The sequence below is a fragment of the Bidens hawaiensis genome, unplaced genomic scaffold, assembly GCF_021521415.1.
Source record: "Bidens hawaiensis isolate Kalapana, Puna unplaced genomic scaffold, B.hawaiensis_p1.1 tig00000864_1, whole genome shotgun sequence".
NCBI classification, from domain to species: domain Eukaryota; kingdom Viridiplantae; phylum Streptophyta; class Magnoliopsida; order Asterales; family Asteraceae; genus Bidens; species Bidens hawaiensis.
Window position 1 is genome coordinate 3,039,144 of NW_027491050.1, and position 17,995 is coordinate 3,057,138.

Below are 17,995 nucleotides of genomic sequence, written 5' to 3' on the forward strand. Positions count from 1 at the left end.
CAACTCTCAATTTATCATTTAAACGAAAATTCGCGCACCGCCGACTTGATTGACCAATCACCAACCAACACAGCCCCGAGTATCAAAAAAATAATTTTCCCACAGCCTTTAGACTCCCCTAGGGCCATGCAAACTGATTCGGTTGGTCATTCAATCGATTAACGCATCAAACTCAACAATTGACAATCCTACACCCGATAAACCCTAGTTTTCGAACTAAAATCGATTGACCGACCTAAACACTTCCAATGGACACAAAATTTTAATATGATGTAAATGCCATACCTGGCAATCTTTCTACACCAGAAACTTTAATTTTTATCCACGGGAAGTGGGTCAATTGCACTTTGGCTGAAATCTGTCCAACGAAAAGTATCGGCAAAATTGAGCATCAAAACGATTAGGGGTGAACGAAAAGAGTGTTGGGGATTGTACTACATACCTTGAACTACTTCTAGGAGCTTGGAATTGATCAAAAATTCGAAGCAAGGAAGGGGGGAGGGCTGTTCTTCGGCCGATCGCTGCTGGGGGGGCTAGGGTTAGGTTAATTGTTTTATGATATAGATAAAATAGTTACATCAAAGTCCCTCCAAATTGAGATGTAAGGCAAAATGGAAGGAAAAGTTAGGTTCTTTAACGTATCGGGATGACGTAAAGGCTTCCGAGAAACGTTGGATAAATACCGAGAATTATACATACTCTACAAGCTTTAATTCTTGAAACCGGAATTAACGGGTGTTACACCATCGCGCGGCGTCCCAGGTGTCAAGAAGAAATAATTTAATTTTTGACACTTTTAGTCCTTATAGTTTGTTAATTGGATGAATGATGAACCTTTTATGTATAAAATAAGAAATGAACATCTTATCAAACATAAAGGATATAAAATGAGCATGAGAAACTTAATTACTCATAAATGCTTCATATTATTAAGGATTAAGATCCAAATGAGGTTCGCATAATGATAAAATGAAAACAATACGAATACGGTAAAACTGAAATGTTACAACTTATGGACCTCTGTTGATACATCATTCGAGCGTCTCAGTCTTTATATTATTATATTAGTTTATAATATAAGGGCATTTTGGTAATTAAGCCCATTCTCCTTAATTGTAAGGCACATTCGTTACTTAGTAACGAATTTGTCACATTCGTCTAATGTAAGTGCCATTCGTTAACCTAGTCTTAACGAATGGGACAATGAATGTAGGGGCTATTCGTATATATAATGTATAACAAATGTGTATGTTCATTCGTAAGTATTATACTTCCAGAACACACACATACACAATCACACACTATCGTAATCATCATCATAACAGTAATCCTAACTGTATAATCATGAATCCGAACATCACGATGTCATCTATGATCTAAATCCAAGGTTCGTAAACGTATTCACAAGTGGTATTAGAGCCATTGATCTGATATTTACAAGCTGTTCGTGTTCGTAATCGTATTAATTCTGTGTGAATCGAACGAAAATGATAGGTTAATAGTATTTTTAGTAAAACATAGATTCAATTAAGATTGAATTACTTTGAATTGGACTAATAAAGTGTATTAGAAGTTAGGATTAAGTGTAATTGGACTGAGAATGAAGGTTAATTGAGGTTTTGGATTGGTAATTAGATTGGATTGAGTATTGATTGAGTTTGAGGTAATGGCGGGATTGAGTGTGGTTTGAATTGGTTTGATTTGGTCTGGATTTTGTGTAATTGTGTTCGGTTTAAGTCCGAACAGGTTCGGATTTGAGTTCCGAGTTTATTAGGATAAGTTTTGTGGTTAATTGGTTTGATCTGGACTAGTTTGAAAGTCTAGACATCGATGAGTGCATATTTGTTACTATGAATGTACATTCGTTAGGATTGCCATAATTGATTCATAACTGACCATTCGTACCTTATTCGTTCAATCACTCATTCGTTACAGAAACAAATCACTGTACACATTCGCTGTACAAATTCGCTAAACCATTCGTCAGTCATTTGCTATTCAAAACCCGTTCGTCAATACCTCATTCGCTACTCAAACACTCTCGTTAAAAAACTCATTCGTATCTTCATTCGTGTGATATTACCTTACTTATTCGTGTGAACAGTGTTCTGTTCATTCGTGTTCTTAAAGTAATACTCATTCGTTTGAACCAAGTTTCTAAGTTTATCAATTTAAGTCCCTTGACTTTTTGAAATTGATAAAACATGTCTTCTCCTAAACCATCCTCGTATTATGCTCTTGCTTCGAAAAATGTTCTAATGCAACAGATGCTTTCAATGGATAATGAGATCAGATCTCATAACAATGTCCAAAATTACTCAGTTATCGGATTTTGCTAGATGGGAACCAAGATTCCGAGCTCACTTGGGGTCTATTCTGCGTTAGACATCTTAAAGTTGTGTATGTGGCACCACAAGTTGGTAGTACTACGACTAGGTACACTGACAAGCTATTTCATTTGTACGAGGAAAATGAGATTAAAGATGCGGAGAATGAGACTAAGGCATACTCAACGTTGACAATGGCATTACCTGAAAATATCTTTAATCAGTTTAGCCATATCAAACCCTGTGCTACGTTGTTTGCACAACTGAAAACACGTAGTCTAGGGAACACTCTTGAGAGTAAGAAGTCTATGGTAAAGTTTCAATTAAGGAACTTCACACTTCTCAAGAATGAAACAGTTGAGGAGTTGATCAATTGTTTTTTTCATCTCATTGCCGAAATTTCTACCGTTAAGTTAGAGCCAACTGAGGTGGATAAAATCGACACCTTGAAGAATGCTTTGCCACCAACGTATTCAACCTTCCTACTCGTTTTGAAGGAAAATGGCTACTTCCGTAATGATAATCTCACTGCTGAAGAGTTTATTAGCAAATTGGAAGAAAGAAAATATGACATGAAGTACCAAACATCATTGAAAGACAGCCAGAATCCGACTTTATATGGAGGGTCGTTGCCAGCAAAGAGCTTTGGAGGCTCAGTTCCGATTACAGCCTTTTACTCCCAAAGTTCTACTGATGGAACTCAGGGTTGTAATTCAGGACCTAATGTATGTTTCATGGCATCCGGTTCGAGTACTGGATCGAGTCGGTCTTGCTCACCACCAAATGCTAATATGAAGGAGGCGGAGCAACAGTTCGCATTCATCAGTGCTTTCATGACATCTTATGAACAACTCGTTGGGAGTAAGAGTACAACGAGCAAACTGACTGAAGAAGATTACGATCAGACAGATGCTGATGATCTCAAACTCATGGACCTTAAATGGAATATGGCCATGATTGTTGGTAAAACAAGGCAAAGATCTACCCACGTTGAAAAAAAGGGTAGGCTTTGATAAGTTACAGGTAAATTGTTATAACTACAATGAATTTGGACACTTTGCTAAGGAATGCGACAAGCCTAAAAAGGAGTATACCGGTCCGCGTAATGTTGATTGTTCTTCTGGAAAAAGTTCTAATGTACCTGAAAAGAAAAAGACGATAGATGGGGAACAGGTCAAGGAAAGTAACTCACAAGCCTTGGTCATGAATGAAGGGCTTGACTGGTCGCAAAATCTGTCGGGAAACCAGGCAAATCTTGCTATGGTTGAACCTACTGAGCATTTCGAAGATGCTAGTGGGGATAATTTATTTGAAGACAACGACAATTCAAAATCAGAAACGGATTTTGATAATTTGAGTATTGAACAAACCGAGTCAATCGCGTGCATGAGAAAATCGAGAAGGTTTGTACAAATTCGTCTTTTAATTATCTAGTTCTCAGTTTTACTACTCAAGTCGTTACCGAGTGTGAAAATTGATGCGAAATCAAGTGTAAGCTTGAATCTGTGTTGCAACAAAATGATTTACTCGTGAACAAACTTTCAATGTTGAAAGATTACCACAGATAAAAATCCAAACTTTTAGATCAATCGACATTAAAAATAAAAAATTTGTTTGTGAGTAATCACGACTTGAAAGCCGAGGTTAATTGTAAGATTATGATCATTGAACAACATTTTCAAGAGATTCTAAAACTGAGAACTAGCATCACAAAACTCGAAAATGAAGTCTTGGAACTTAAGAATAAAATTAGTAAATTTAGAGACTCGTCGTTCCTTTTGAATGAAATAACTGAAGTAAACAATTCACATCAAAAGAACCAGAAGGCAGGTTTGGGTTTTGTGGAAGTTCCTACACCTTTCAAAAGTGATTAATCAAGCATTCCCGAGGTCGTTAAGCCAATAACAACCTCGGAAAAGCTCGAAATTAATCATAAGAATGCAGAAAATGTTAAACCAGTGAAACCTAAGACTCATGAATCAGCGCACATTAAGAGTAACTCAGTCTTCATTGAGAATGAAATCAATGGTTCGATCGAGGAATTGAATGAACTAGAAGAAATCATTAAAAATAACAACATTCCTTCTGATAATCACATCCTCTGTGAACCAAAAGAATTCGAACAACTTGTTTATGGTTCAAAATCTTCGGTCAATTCATCGAACAAACCAAAGGTTTTTATTAATGTAAAACAATCAGACAAACCAAAAGTGTCTGATGAGGACTTAATGAAACTTGTTAATCCTCAAAACGAGTCTAAAGTAAACAAAGGCCGGGTTTTTTAAGTTAAAAGGACTAAACAAGGTCTTTTCGGACAAAGAAGTTCCTTTGAAGTTATTGAAACCCGAGATGATCGAAAGCGTCTACAATGACGATACGTCCAAAGTTACCAAGCTTGAAAAAGAGTTTCTTAAGTCAAAATCATCTAAAATTCAAGCTAAACCAACTGTGACTACTTTTACACCTCTAAAATTTGTCAAATCTTCAGGTTTAGAGAGTTCATCGAAAACAACAAATCTTGAATTTTACAAAATTAAAAAGGGATAAAAGACATGGTTTCAAACATAGTAACTCATGAGACTCCGAAGGTTAAATTTGTTGAACCGAGGCCTGAAATTAAAACCACTGTTACACCACAAAAGAGTTTGGATACACGTCTGTGTTTCAAATGTGGTGAAACAGGTCATGTTGCGAAAAAATGTAAGTCTAAGGTTGAAAATGTCAAACAAACAACAAAAGTTAATACTCCGGTTGTTGACAATAAACGACAACCTATGGAATCTCATGTGGATGAATCATTTATAACTTATTCGAACATTAACCCACGGAAAGTGGTTCGGGTTGATGCTTCTAACATATCGACCAAATCTGTTGACTTTGTTCAACCAATTTGTAAGATTACGGATTAGGGAGTGACTCGGGACGGTTACTTGAAAAAGAAATCCAAGAAACCGATCACTTATTCTCAGGTGCCTCAATCATTTCCGAATTCAAGTTTTAAAGTAAAAATTTCTACGAAATTATCAAAAGGAGAGCCCAAGACTAAGGCTTGGGCTGCCTTTTTGGAATTAATCATTTACTTTGTGTGAAGAGTTCATCTAGGTCTATATCGGGCGATAGGTGGATCTTAGACAGTGGATGTTCTCGACATATTACCGAAAACCTTTATCTCCTCAACATTCAAGACATTCAGGGAGGTTATGTGGCTTTCACGGGTAACCACGGGACGTTCAAGACATTCAGGGAGGTTATGTGGCTTTCACGGGTAACCATGGGGGTACGATTATCAAAGAAGGAGAAGTCTCGAACGGACGAATTACATTCGAGAAGGTAAATTATTGTGAGAATGTAGATCATAATCTATTGAGCGTTTCACATATTTGTGATAAAAAGTACACTACCATCTTCACTGATAAGGAGTGTGTAATCCTTCAGCCGGGATTCACTATTCCTGAAGAAATGGTTGTCATGCGATCTCCCAGATCAAATGATATTTATGTCCTCGACATGAGTACTAATGTAACAGTTTCACCTTCTGAAATGTGTTTTGTTTCTAAAGCGACTGAGAAAGACTCGATTTTATGGCACAAATGCGTGGGACACATCCATACTTGTAAAATGAATCATCTGATTGCAAATGATCTTGTGGATGGTGTGTCCCTGAAACATTTTAGATTATCTGACCATTGCGTTTCCTGCAAGAAGGGGAAGCAGAAAAATAAGTCACACCCGAGAAAATCGATTAATTCGATTGAAACTCCACAAGAATAACTTCACATGGATTTATTCGGTTCAGTTAATCGAGCTAGTATAGCGGGTGATTATTATTTCTTAGTTGTCACCGATGACTTCTCACATTACTCATGGCTCTTATTTATGCGGTCTTAAGATCAGACACCAGTTTTGATTCAGAACCTTATCACTAAAATTGAATCACTTTACAAATTGAAAGTGAGACGAATTCGTAGTGGTAATTGTACTGAATTAAAAAAAAACATGCTGTACTTCTTCTATATTCAGCGGGGAATTCATAGGGAGTTCAACGCACCTCATGTTCCTCAAAAAAACGGTGTGTCTGAACGGAAGAACGGAACGTTGATTGAGGTGGCTAGGACAATGCTAGTGGATTCTTAGCTTCCCGTTCAGTTATGGAACGAGGCTGTGAATACCGCTTGCTACACGCTTAATCATTTCCTAAAGGTTAAGAATTTCAAAAAGACAAGTTATGAACTTCTTAATAACCATAAGCCGAATTTAAAGTATTTGGAGCCATTCGGGTGTCCATGTACGATTTTGAAGAAAGACGCTGGGAAATTCGATGAGAAGGCGTTCGAAGGATACTTTCTTGGGTATAACTCACCCAAGAAGCGGGTATTCAATTTTTCTTCGGGGTGTGTAGAAGAGTGGTACCACGCTGACTGTTAGAGCTACACTGCAACCGGAAAAGGACCTGATTGGATGTTTGATTATGAAGCCTTATATAACTCGTTCACACCGTCAGTTGAAGAAATATCTGAATACTTGGTTCGAGCTTCTTTGGAAGATCAATGTATTCTAAAGCCAAGTTCATCTACATATGACGTGAACGAGATATCTGCTCCATTAGAAACATCAAACGACGTTTCTGAATCATCCGATGAAGCTAAGTTCGTCGATTCATCTTCATTTCCTTTGAATGAAGCTCAAGAAATTCATGAGCCGATTCAAACTGAAGCTGTTTCGCCGACTGTCTCTTTAGACACAGCTGAGGAGAATATCACCAATCTCGGTGATACTGTATCTGTTCCTGCGAATCCTTCCTTAAGGATTCACATGAATCATCCACAGGAACAGATCATCGGTAATGTAAGTGATGGTGTTAGAACTCGACACCAACTGGCTAATGTATGCGATGAAGAAGTTGATTCTAATGTATCTCCTACAGAAGACTCCGTGATGTGTGCTTATGCGGATATGCATGCCACGGGTATTCGGAACATTTCATGATACAACTGTTTCATATCTCAGATTGAACCGACGAGTGTCATGATGGCACTTAAGGAACCATCTTGGGTAGAAGCGATGCTGGAGGAGCTGCAACAATTTGTAAGACTGGGTGTATGGGACTTAATCGAGAAACCCGACAGAGTTAAACGGACGATACCAACAAAATGGGTCTATAAGTGCAAATTGGACGGTCGCGGGGTGATCGTGCGTAATAAGGCACTTGTGAGAAATGAGCCTCGGTGCGGAAGCGTGAATAGTCGGTATTAACGGAGGAGCTCGGATCTGAGCTAGGATCGAATCAACAACATGTATTCACTCTTGAACGATAATATTGGACGGGTGTGGAGAGTTCGATTCGATTAACAATCAATTGTAATCGAAACCTAAATAGATAGATTTAGTAGTATGATTTCATTAACCAAAAGATTGTCATAAAGAACATTCATACATACATACATACATACATAATCATAAACTCTCGCCACCCGGGGAGAGCTCTTCGGGTGGAAACTCTTAATCTAAACACACACACAACGAAACACATGACCTAATCGTCTATTATAGTGGTCTTGTGCCTTGGTCTTCACTCCATCCGCCTCTTGGATAAGACCAATAATATAAATATAATTTTCACCCATAACAATAATAATTCGATGCGTCGGTCTAAAATATAAGTCCCAACAATCTCTCCCTTAGACCGATGCCATCGAATTTCTTTCATGATCACCTCAAAAACCATTGTCTTTTGTTGAAATTCTCCCCTTACGTTAAGCTTCTCCCATTGTTCATTTCGAATTATCACTCTTATATCACTTTTGGATTGTATGGGTATATGAACGAGGCTTTGAGCTTCAAAGATCAACTTCAAGTAACAAGGTCATCACAAAAAGAAATAAACTCAATGTGATCATTAAATAATCTTCCATTCTTCAAATCTGTTTCTTCCCTTGTAAATCATCTTCAAACCGTACTAGGAAATCTGAAGACTCATGCTCGAGCAATAGATAAGATACCTTTGGGGTAAACATATCGATGCTCGAACAGCAGTCATTCCGTTGTGCTCGTAGGACATCATTAAAGTTTAGGACTTGTCTACTATGCTCGTGTAATAGATAAGATACCTTTCGGGTAAACAGATCGATGCTTAAACAACAGAAACATTTCCTTGTGCTCGTAATACTTCATGAAAGACTTGTCCATTGTGCTCGTGCAACAGATAGGATACCTTTCGGGTAAACATATCGATGCTCAAACAACAAACATCTCTAAAGAATCTTGGATTATTGATCTCGATCAACTTTTCCTTAACTTGAGTCTTTTCACTTGATTTGAAGCAAGCAATTTGCAATGAAATTCAAGAATTTTTACTCCCCCAATTTCATTGCAATTGTCTTTAATGAACGTGTCTTCAAATCAAGTGCGGGTGAAAACATTAAACTCTTCAATTCCAACAATCTTGACCATCCCTATCAATAATTGCTGATGAAATTCAAAATAAATGAAATAAAATGATACCTTTGTGGTTAATAGTTGACATTTAACTTAGTCAACTCATGAAATGATCCGGAAAAATCAACCATCTTGATCTTGTAAGCACCTTGTTGAAGTCTTGAAGTTTTGATGAATTTTGCCCAATTTTTGCTCAAAAAGTCTTTAAAAATGACCAAAATGCCCCTTGTTGACCCGACACGGTCAACAGCCGAGTTAACCAGAAATTACTTCCAAACGGTCACTCATACTTTGGCAAAAATTTTTCGTTAAGAGCACATGGTCAAAAAGTCAACGGGTAAGCCAATATTAGTCTTTTCTCCATCTTGGCCCGTTTGACTTTAGAAAGTCAACTGCATCAGTCATGTCCCAAAAATCTTCCAACACTTGAAATATTTCACATACACAAACTTTTGTTCACGAGCACACATATTCCTTTAAGTCCCTTCTCGAGCAAGCCCAAATAAAGATATGCTCTTGAGTAAAGGTGTGCTCGAGGGTAAAAAGATATGCTTAGTGAGTGATCATTAATGTTTTCTCTTGTGAGCAAGGTGTGCTCGAGACTCAAACTTAAGATTACTCCTTTCGAGCATGTATGCTTAGAATATTAAATTCTAATTGTTCATGACAAAACAAAAGTGTGCTCGAGAAGGCATATGCTCGAATAAAAACAAGATGTACTCGAGAAAGGATTATATGCTTGGGGTAAAAACTTAACTTTTTCGGCACGCATACTACTCGTTTCAGCTTCAAAATCATCAATTTCAGCACTAAGGTAAGCATTTTCAGCACCAAAATCAGCAACATCAGCACTAAAATCAGCAGCATCAACATCTCGTTAACAGCACTTTATAATCAGCAAACAATAAGCTCGTTAACAGCATGTTTTAATCAGCAATTTTGGCCCGTTAACAGCACTTTTAACAGCAATTTTGGCATGTTTTAACAGCAAATTCAGCACGTTTTTTCAGCAAATAATCTGCTCATTAACAGCACGTTTGTTCAACAAGTAATCAGCTCATTAACGACACGTTTTAATCAGTAATAATGGCCCGTTAATAACAAATTTCAGCAACAATTGTTCGTTTAAATCAGATTATATCAGCAGCAAACAGCCCAAAATACCCCAGTATAAAACTCATTTTAATTGTTCGTTAAATAGTGCAACAGCTACAACCTGACCATTTTACCCCTGCCACATTCATATCAGCAGCTGCACCTGTTTAAACTCAGTATGAATCAGCAGCGAAATGTACCAAAATACCCTTGAAATTAGATGCAAATTTACCTAACAGCCCTTGTCTAAATAGTGCAGCAACAACAGTAAACTAATATAATTGTTCGGGAATAATTCATCAGAATTTAAGTTGCAGCCACACAAAACCAACTTGTGCAAATAATTCAGCTACAACAACTGTTTAAAGCATTATCATATCAGCAACAATTCTTGTACCTTTTCGAAGTTCATATTAGCAACTTAACTACTTAATTGCCCTTGCTGCACTTTTGCAGCAGCAACAACTTGATCACTTAAATTCATATCAGCAGCTGATTATCTATTCTGCTCTTAACTGTCTGTGACATGTAAATTCAGCCGGCAAATGAGTACTTGAACACAACATTATGCAACTAACAGCTTTAGCAGCAAAATTGCTATAGTACACATGCAGCCCATGTTAATTGCCATTCTGCCCCTGCACCAGAAACTAAATTAACTGCTCGTTTATAATCATCGCATCAGCAATCTACAGCTAATGTTCGTGAATCAGAGAACCAAAACAGCATCAATCGTTTGAGACATGAATTTGCAAACTGTACCAGCTGCATATCACTTTGTACCGGATATGAATTGACAGAAATATCACTACAGTTCAGCTTAGCAACAGTTCAAATATCAGTAGTATGCTCGAACATATAACAATCATATCAGCAGCTAATATCAACTCGAACCCCAATTAACTGCCCATGACACTCGCGGCTACAGCCCCTTCTAGTCATGAATATGAATTAAGGCAAAATGTTCGTGGGTAAGCACCAAGTAATCGTGAATACAACAATCATCTTGAACACATGTAACTCGTTTCCCCCAATTTGAACATATGAACCCTAAAATCTTATATCCGAAATTAAACCTTTGATACACAAATGGACGTTTAAAGTTCATCAAACCGTCTTAAAATCATCATTATATCACCAATATATCAACAATTTCATCACACAATCAAATCTAGGACATCAAATATAAACAAGTTCGACCTAAAATGAACCGAAAACTGTAGATCTAGACGAAACTGAACAAATAAATGTTAAATCGATGTTGAATCTCCGAACTAATCATCAACTCACATGAATCATCTTCGAATCATCAAACTTCATCCAAATCCATACAAAAACCCAAAAAAACTTCAACAAACTTCAATTTTTAATATCCATGGCGGATTCAAGAGTGAATTTAATCAAATTCAGCGGTTAGTCTGAATGATTTGGTAACCCACTCTGATACCAACTGTGAGAAACGAGCCCCGGTTTGGAAGCGTGAATAGTCGGTATTAACGGAGGAGCTTGGATCTGAGCTAGGATCGAATCAACAACATGTATTCACTCTTGAACGATAATATTGGACGGGTGTGGAGAGTTCGATTCGATTAACAATCAATAACAGGATGAAAAATTGTAATCGAAACCTAAATAGATAAATCTAGTAATATGATTTCATTAACCAAAAGATTGTCATAAAGAACACTCATACATACATACATACATACATAATCATAAACGCTCGCCACCCGGGGAGAGCTCTTCCATGGGTGGAAACTCTCAATACAAACACACACACAATGAAACACATGACCTAATCGTCTATTTATAGTGGTCTTGTGCCTTGGTCTTCACTCCATCCGCCTCTTGGATAAGACCAATAATATAAATATATTTTTCACCTATAACAATAATAATTCGATGCTTCGGTCTAAAATATAAGTCCCAACAGCACGATGGGTCGTTCTTGGGTATAATCAGCAAGAAGGCATATATTACACTGAAGTGTACGCTAGCACGCCTGGAAGCGTACATATTTTCTTGGCCTATGCAGCTTATAAGAACTTCAAAGTATATCAAATGGATGTTAAGTATTTGTTTTTGAATGGGGAAATTCATGAGGAAGTATACGTGAAACAGCCTCCCGGCTTTGAAGATCCTGACTATGCAGAGCGAGTTTACCAATTAAACCAAGCTCTCAATGGTTTACACCAGGCCCCAAGAGCTTGGTACAGCACGTTGGCTGACCATCTCATCGATAATGGCTTCAAACGGGGGACTGTAAATTGCACGCTTTTCTACAAGAATGTTGGTGATGATCTGCTCCTCGTCTAGATATATGTTGATGATACCATCTTTGGCTCCACAAACGACAGACTATGTCGAGACTACGATGCAGACAAAGTTCGAGATGAGTTTCTTTTTAGGACTGCAGGTTCACCAGTTTTAGAACGGGATCTTTATCCATCAGACTAAATATGTGAACGATGTCTTGAGCCGATTCAAGATATATGCCAGAAAAATCCCATCTACACCTCTTCCCGTGGGTCATAATTTGTCACCGGACGTATTAGAGGATACCGTAGATCCGACCCTCTATCGAGCTATGATTGGTTCATTGATGTATTTGACTACGTCTCGACCTGACATTATGTCTGCTGTTTGCTTGTGTGCCAGGTATCAATCAAGTCCTTGAGTGATGCATCTGGTGGCGGTTAAGCGAATCTTACACTGTTTGAGGGGTAATTCCGACATTGATTTGTGGTACCCTGAAGAAGATAGTTTTGATTTAACTGCTTACACCTATTCCGACTATGGAGGTTCCAAGATCAACATTAAGTCCACGACGACGGGATGTCAATTTTTAGGAAACCAGCTTGTTTCCTGGCAGTGTAAGAAGTAGACAATGGTTTCGACTTCAATAGCCGAAGCGAAATATATGGCGGCCTCGAGTTGCTGTTCACAAGTACTCTGGATCCAGCAGCATCTGCGGGATTACGGTTTGAAGTTTCTTAATACTACAATTCATATTGATAATTCTGTCGCTATATCTAAACATACTGAAATCCGTTATCACTTTATCTGTGATTGTTTTGAAAAGAAATTAATTGATATTGAAAAGATACACACGAATTTTCAAAAAGCTGACCTTTATACCAAAGCCTTTGATAAAACTCGATTTCAATATTTGCTTGGTATAAACGGTTTAAAATCTTCGAAAGATGTTAAAATGCTCGGTTAAATCACTTTTATTTTCTTTTTTATGTTTTTATTTTTTTATTTGTAGGTTTTACCAAAAAGATTGTGTTCTGTGTTTGTACAGAAAAATTTTCAAAATCCAAAAACTTTCAAATATTAAAAAATTCAAAAATATCGAAAAATGCTCCTCAAAATGAGTTCTTGAGCAAAAAGGGAAAATGATAGTACATTGACGTGATTGATCTAGTATATGAATAAATTAGATTAAAAAATACCGTAAGGCCAACAATATGATATGCAATGATAGTCTTGACAGACTATATAGGAAATGATAAGATACAAAAATAACGATCGCCGAATCTAGTGGTATAACATCTTGACGTGTGATACTATATTTGATTGAATAAGTCAAAAAGTTGAAAGATTACAATGTGTGTATGCGTTCAGTTTTGAAGAAAATTCTGCTTCATTTTTTCTTTAATTTTGCAAAGAAATTCAACTTTATTTTTTCTTTATTTTTATTCAAATATTGTATCCTCTCTTGTACGATAAGATTATCCGACCTGAGGATTAGTATTTGAGTACTCTGCTTTATTTTCTTGGTGTTTCGTATAAAATCTTGGACTTTCTCCGTGCGATAATGCGAGATGATCCGAATTGAGAGTTAAGATTTTGTACAACTTCTGCTTATTTTTATCTTTTTATTTTGTTAAAACGGAACCTTATTTGTTCATAGTTATACCGACCTTAAGGGAAAATTTTAACTTTCTGCTTTATTTTCACTTTATTATTTTTTGCATGAGTCACAGTTAATCGAAGTTTAAGTCAAGAGAAACGTACAAGTGAATACTCGTGTATAAGAGATAGAAATGTTACATCTAATGGGTGGATTCCACATAAGATTCGTGCTTAATTGAACCTAAATAATATTGTAAAGTTTCTGAAAAGTCTGTGTAAAGTTTAAGAGGATAACTATATCAACAATCATCGTCAGATTACGTGTATAATAATATCGAAATTGAAGTGTTACTTAGTGATATCTTTGTCAATATGATTCCCTGCTCAAATTCACAAAAATATGTACTGCTTTAATAGTTGTTAGTTTTACTGCTTTACATTTTCTGTATTTCCTTTTTGTTTGATAAATTTCAAACTCCAAAAAGATTTTAATTTTTCTGCTTTATTTTCATTTTACCGAGCTAGCGAACAATTAAAAACAAAATAAAAAGATTTACCCCAATTTAAATTAATTTGTGCTTAAAGTATTTTTTTAAAGTAAATCCGCTTAAATTACTCATTTCCGGTCAACGATTTATCGGGTTTAATGTAAATATTAATATTTAATTCAATTGAAACCCTAACTTGGGATTTATTTGATTATTTAATTCCTTTGAATGATTTTTGACTCATTTGTTAACGGAATAAGCTATTCTTTATAATGGTATTAACGAATGACAAGTCATTCGTCATTATCCATAACGTATGGGACACATTCGTTATGGATGCACATTCGCTTTCGCTGACATAACGAATGGGAGGTCATTCGTGTACTGTTGTAACGAATGGAATATTTAATGTATCATTCGTTAAAATTCAATGAATGAGAGGGTTATTTGTTAAAAATTTAATGAATGTAACTCCTTTCGTTTGAGTTTTAAACGAATAACAGGTTTAAGTTAACGAATGAGGTCATTCGTTAATTCAAAATTAACGAATCACCTTGATTCGCGTGAAATCATTGAAGGGGTTTATAATCCCCAGGTGACGAATGGAAGATCATTCGTCCATTACTATTTCATCGAATTAGAGAAAGAAACTCTTGCATATTTTTCTTAGAATTCCTACACTCATTATTACTCAAATTGATTGATCTAGTGATAATCTACATGTAATTGCGAGTCTGGAGTTACAAGATTTATCAAATTTGAACAACATTTTAGGGTTTAGTGACATTTATACAAACTAAACTGAGTATAACTTGAATCATATAGGCTATGATTCTTGATGATTTAGAGTTGTTTGTTAATGTATTATAGTAGTCGAGTCGTTTTCGACCCACTATGGATAAGTCAATTGAGGTTTAACCTGTGAATCGTTCAAGTTTAGAAGATGTTTAATCGTTTTTAACTTTTTAGTTTTTGTTAATTTTGACCTTGACTCTTGATGGTCAATTAACTTGTTAACGTCATATTCGTTATTGCATAACGAATAACCAAGTCACTCGCTAGTTCAGCGAATGTGGTTATTCGTTTGGGTAATGAATGGCTAACCTTTCGTTTGTCATAACGAATAGGTAAGTGATTCATTAAGATAACGATTGAATTGATAATGTAATGAATAAGCTTATTCGTTAGGATAACGAATAGCTTGTTATTCGTTAAAGTATTATAATACGAATGTGTTCATTTGTGTAGTTCAATCTAAAGAATGAGGTGTCATTCATTAGTCAAAAACATGATTTTTTATTATTTTAATAATTATGTGTTCGTTTTTAACAGTATGGCTGACGAAAACATGCCTAATCCCGTACTTGAGAAACAACCCGAAGCTGAAGCATAAGCTCAAGTCCAAGAGGCTGAACCTGAAGAAGCACCGGTGTTATTACCGTGGGATAAGAAGCACAACATCTGTGCGTTCTTATAAGATGATTTCTTTGGGAAAGCTATGTTTGGAGATATTATTAACTTTCTGTTGAGGTCAAGGATTTACAAGGAGATAGCCACAGACACATTGATTTACCAGACTATTATCCGGGTGTTTTGGAATACCGCTCAATATGTTGAGGAGGAGAACCAAATCGAGGCTACTATTCAGGATATGCCAGTTGTTGTGGATGTTGGGGTCATTAGAGATGTTTTGGGGTTTCGAGACACTATTGATGATCGTTGTGAATTTGATAGAGGGTTTTTGTTTAGACGAATCAAGTACAAGGGGGATATGGACCGTTCTATGTATAACAAGGCTTACTTGTGCGATCAGTACAAGTACTTGTTACATGTGTTGATACATTGTTTGGGAGGGCGATAGGGAGGATACAATGAATGCTGGGTGATGATGCAATCTACTTTTGTTGCTCTAGTGTTGAAAAAACCATTCAATTTCTTTGAATTGGTTTTTTATCATTTGAAGGAGAATTGTATTAGCCAGCACAAATTCTTGATGTATCTGAGGTTTCTACAGTTGATTATCAATGATTTGCAGCTAACTTTATTTAAAGATCCCATGAATCTTGCCGATTTAATGAAGTTAGAGCACATGAACCTGGAGACAATGAGACGTTTATGTACTTACAAGAACCAGAGTTTACAAGATCGCCGAAGTACAAGAGGTTGATTGGCCATCTAGCCAATATAGATTACGAGGCCCCACCTAATGATCGCTGGGCTTACGATGATTCTGATTCTGAGCGTGAGGGTGGTGATGGTGGTACAGGTGGTGGTAATGATGGTGGTCAAGGACCTAGTGCTGATTTGTCATATGCTGAGAAACGTAAGAGAAAGGGAAAGGAGCCTATGGTTGAAAAGACTGATAAACCTAAGAAGCAGAGGATTCGACGTGGATCTGGGGTTGAGATTCCGAGCTAACTGCCGATGCCTACTGTGAGACCGTCGACACCTGTCTATGTTCCTGCTTCTATTGCTCCAATGATTCCTCGTTCTCCAACACCGGTTTCTATGCCTACATCTCCTATTCCGCCTACTATGACATTGATGACTACTATAATGTTAGATCCTCATTTTGGAGATATTTTACAGAATGTACTTGCACAGATGCCAAGTCCACAGTTACAACCTACTCCAGCAAGTCCTACTATGTTGCCGAGACCTGAGCATTCTTTTATGTCATTAACCGTCCTTAGGGTCCGATGCAACCTGTTCATCCGAACTTCTACCATATGTCTCCCAATGCACAGTTGTTTAATCTGCTGAACTTGAAAGATCTACAACAAACACAGATGTAAGCTGATCGTGTATTCCAAGAGCAGATGCGAGCTGAGCAGCGGACTATGTATAGACACATTCAGTTTATTCAGAAGGAAAAGCGGGATTTAAAAGCCCTGGTTGCTGCTAAGGGGGAGAGACTTGACAAGCAGGATGAGATCATTCTACAGTTAACGTGTAAAGATGGCGAATTGAAAAAGTTGAAGAATGATGATCAGAATCCTGATGATGGTGGAGTTGGTGATCAGCAACTGGGCGGTGGTAATACATCGTCGCTAGGTAATTAGGCTGGAACGAGTGGTGGTGGTAGTAGTGACGGGAATAATTTGCAGATTATTCCGTACAAAGACTATAAGAGAGCAAAGCCGATCGATACGATAGCGGCTAATATGATTATATTTGTGGGTATGGATGGTGTTGTGCGTAGTATGGTGAATGCTGATGAGATTGAAGAAGGTGAATTTGTTGACCATTCTTTGAGTAAAGAACAAATTGCTCTGCTTCTAGATCTGAATGAGGATGAGGTGGAAGAATTGGGTAAATCGGTGGATGAGGGTATAGGGTTTGAGGAAAGTGAGAATCCTGGCATTCCACATGGGAATGTACCAGATTATGACGAGGTGGAAGTGGAAGACGTTACTGCCAAGGAGTATCTGTAACGCCCGACACTTTTGGTTTAATGATTTATATCTTGTAAAGTATGTACAATTCTCGGGAGTTATCCGTTGTTCCTCGATGACCTTATCATCCTTTCCAGTACGTTAAATTACTTAAACTTTTCTTTCAAGTTGCCATATCCTTAAAATTGGAGAGGCTAGAGCGTAACATTTATTATTATATCATAAAAAGCTAACCCTAGCCCTCCCTTGCAGTCCAATCGGCCTAACAACAGCCTCCCCCACCTACGATTTTCTTTTCTCCAGCCATCATTAGGGTCTAAAACTTCAATTCAAGGTTAGTTCTATGTTTCCCCAAGTCTTTTACACCTTAATTGGTCATTATATCTCGCGTATTGAT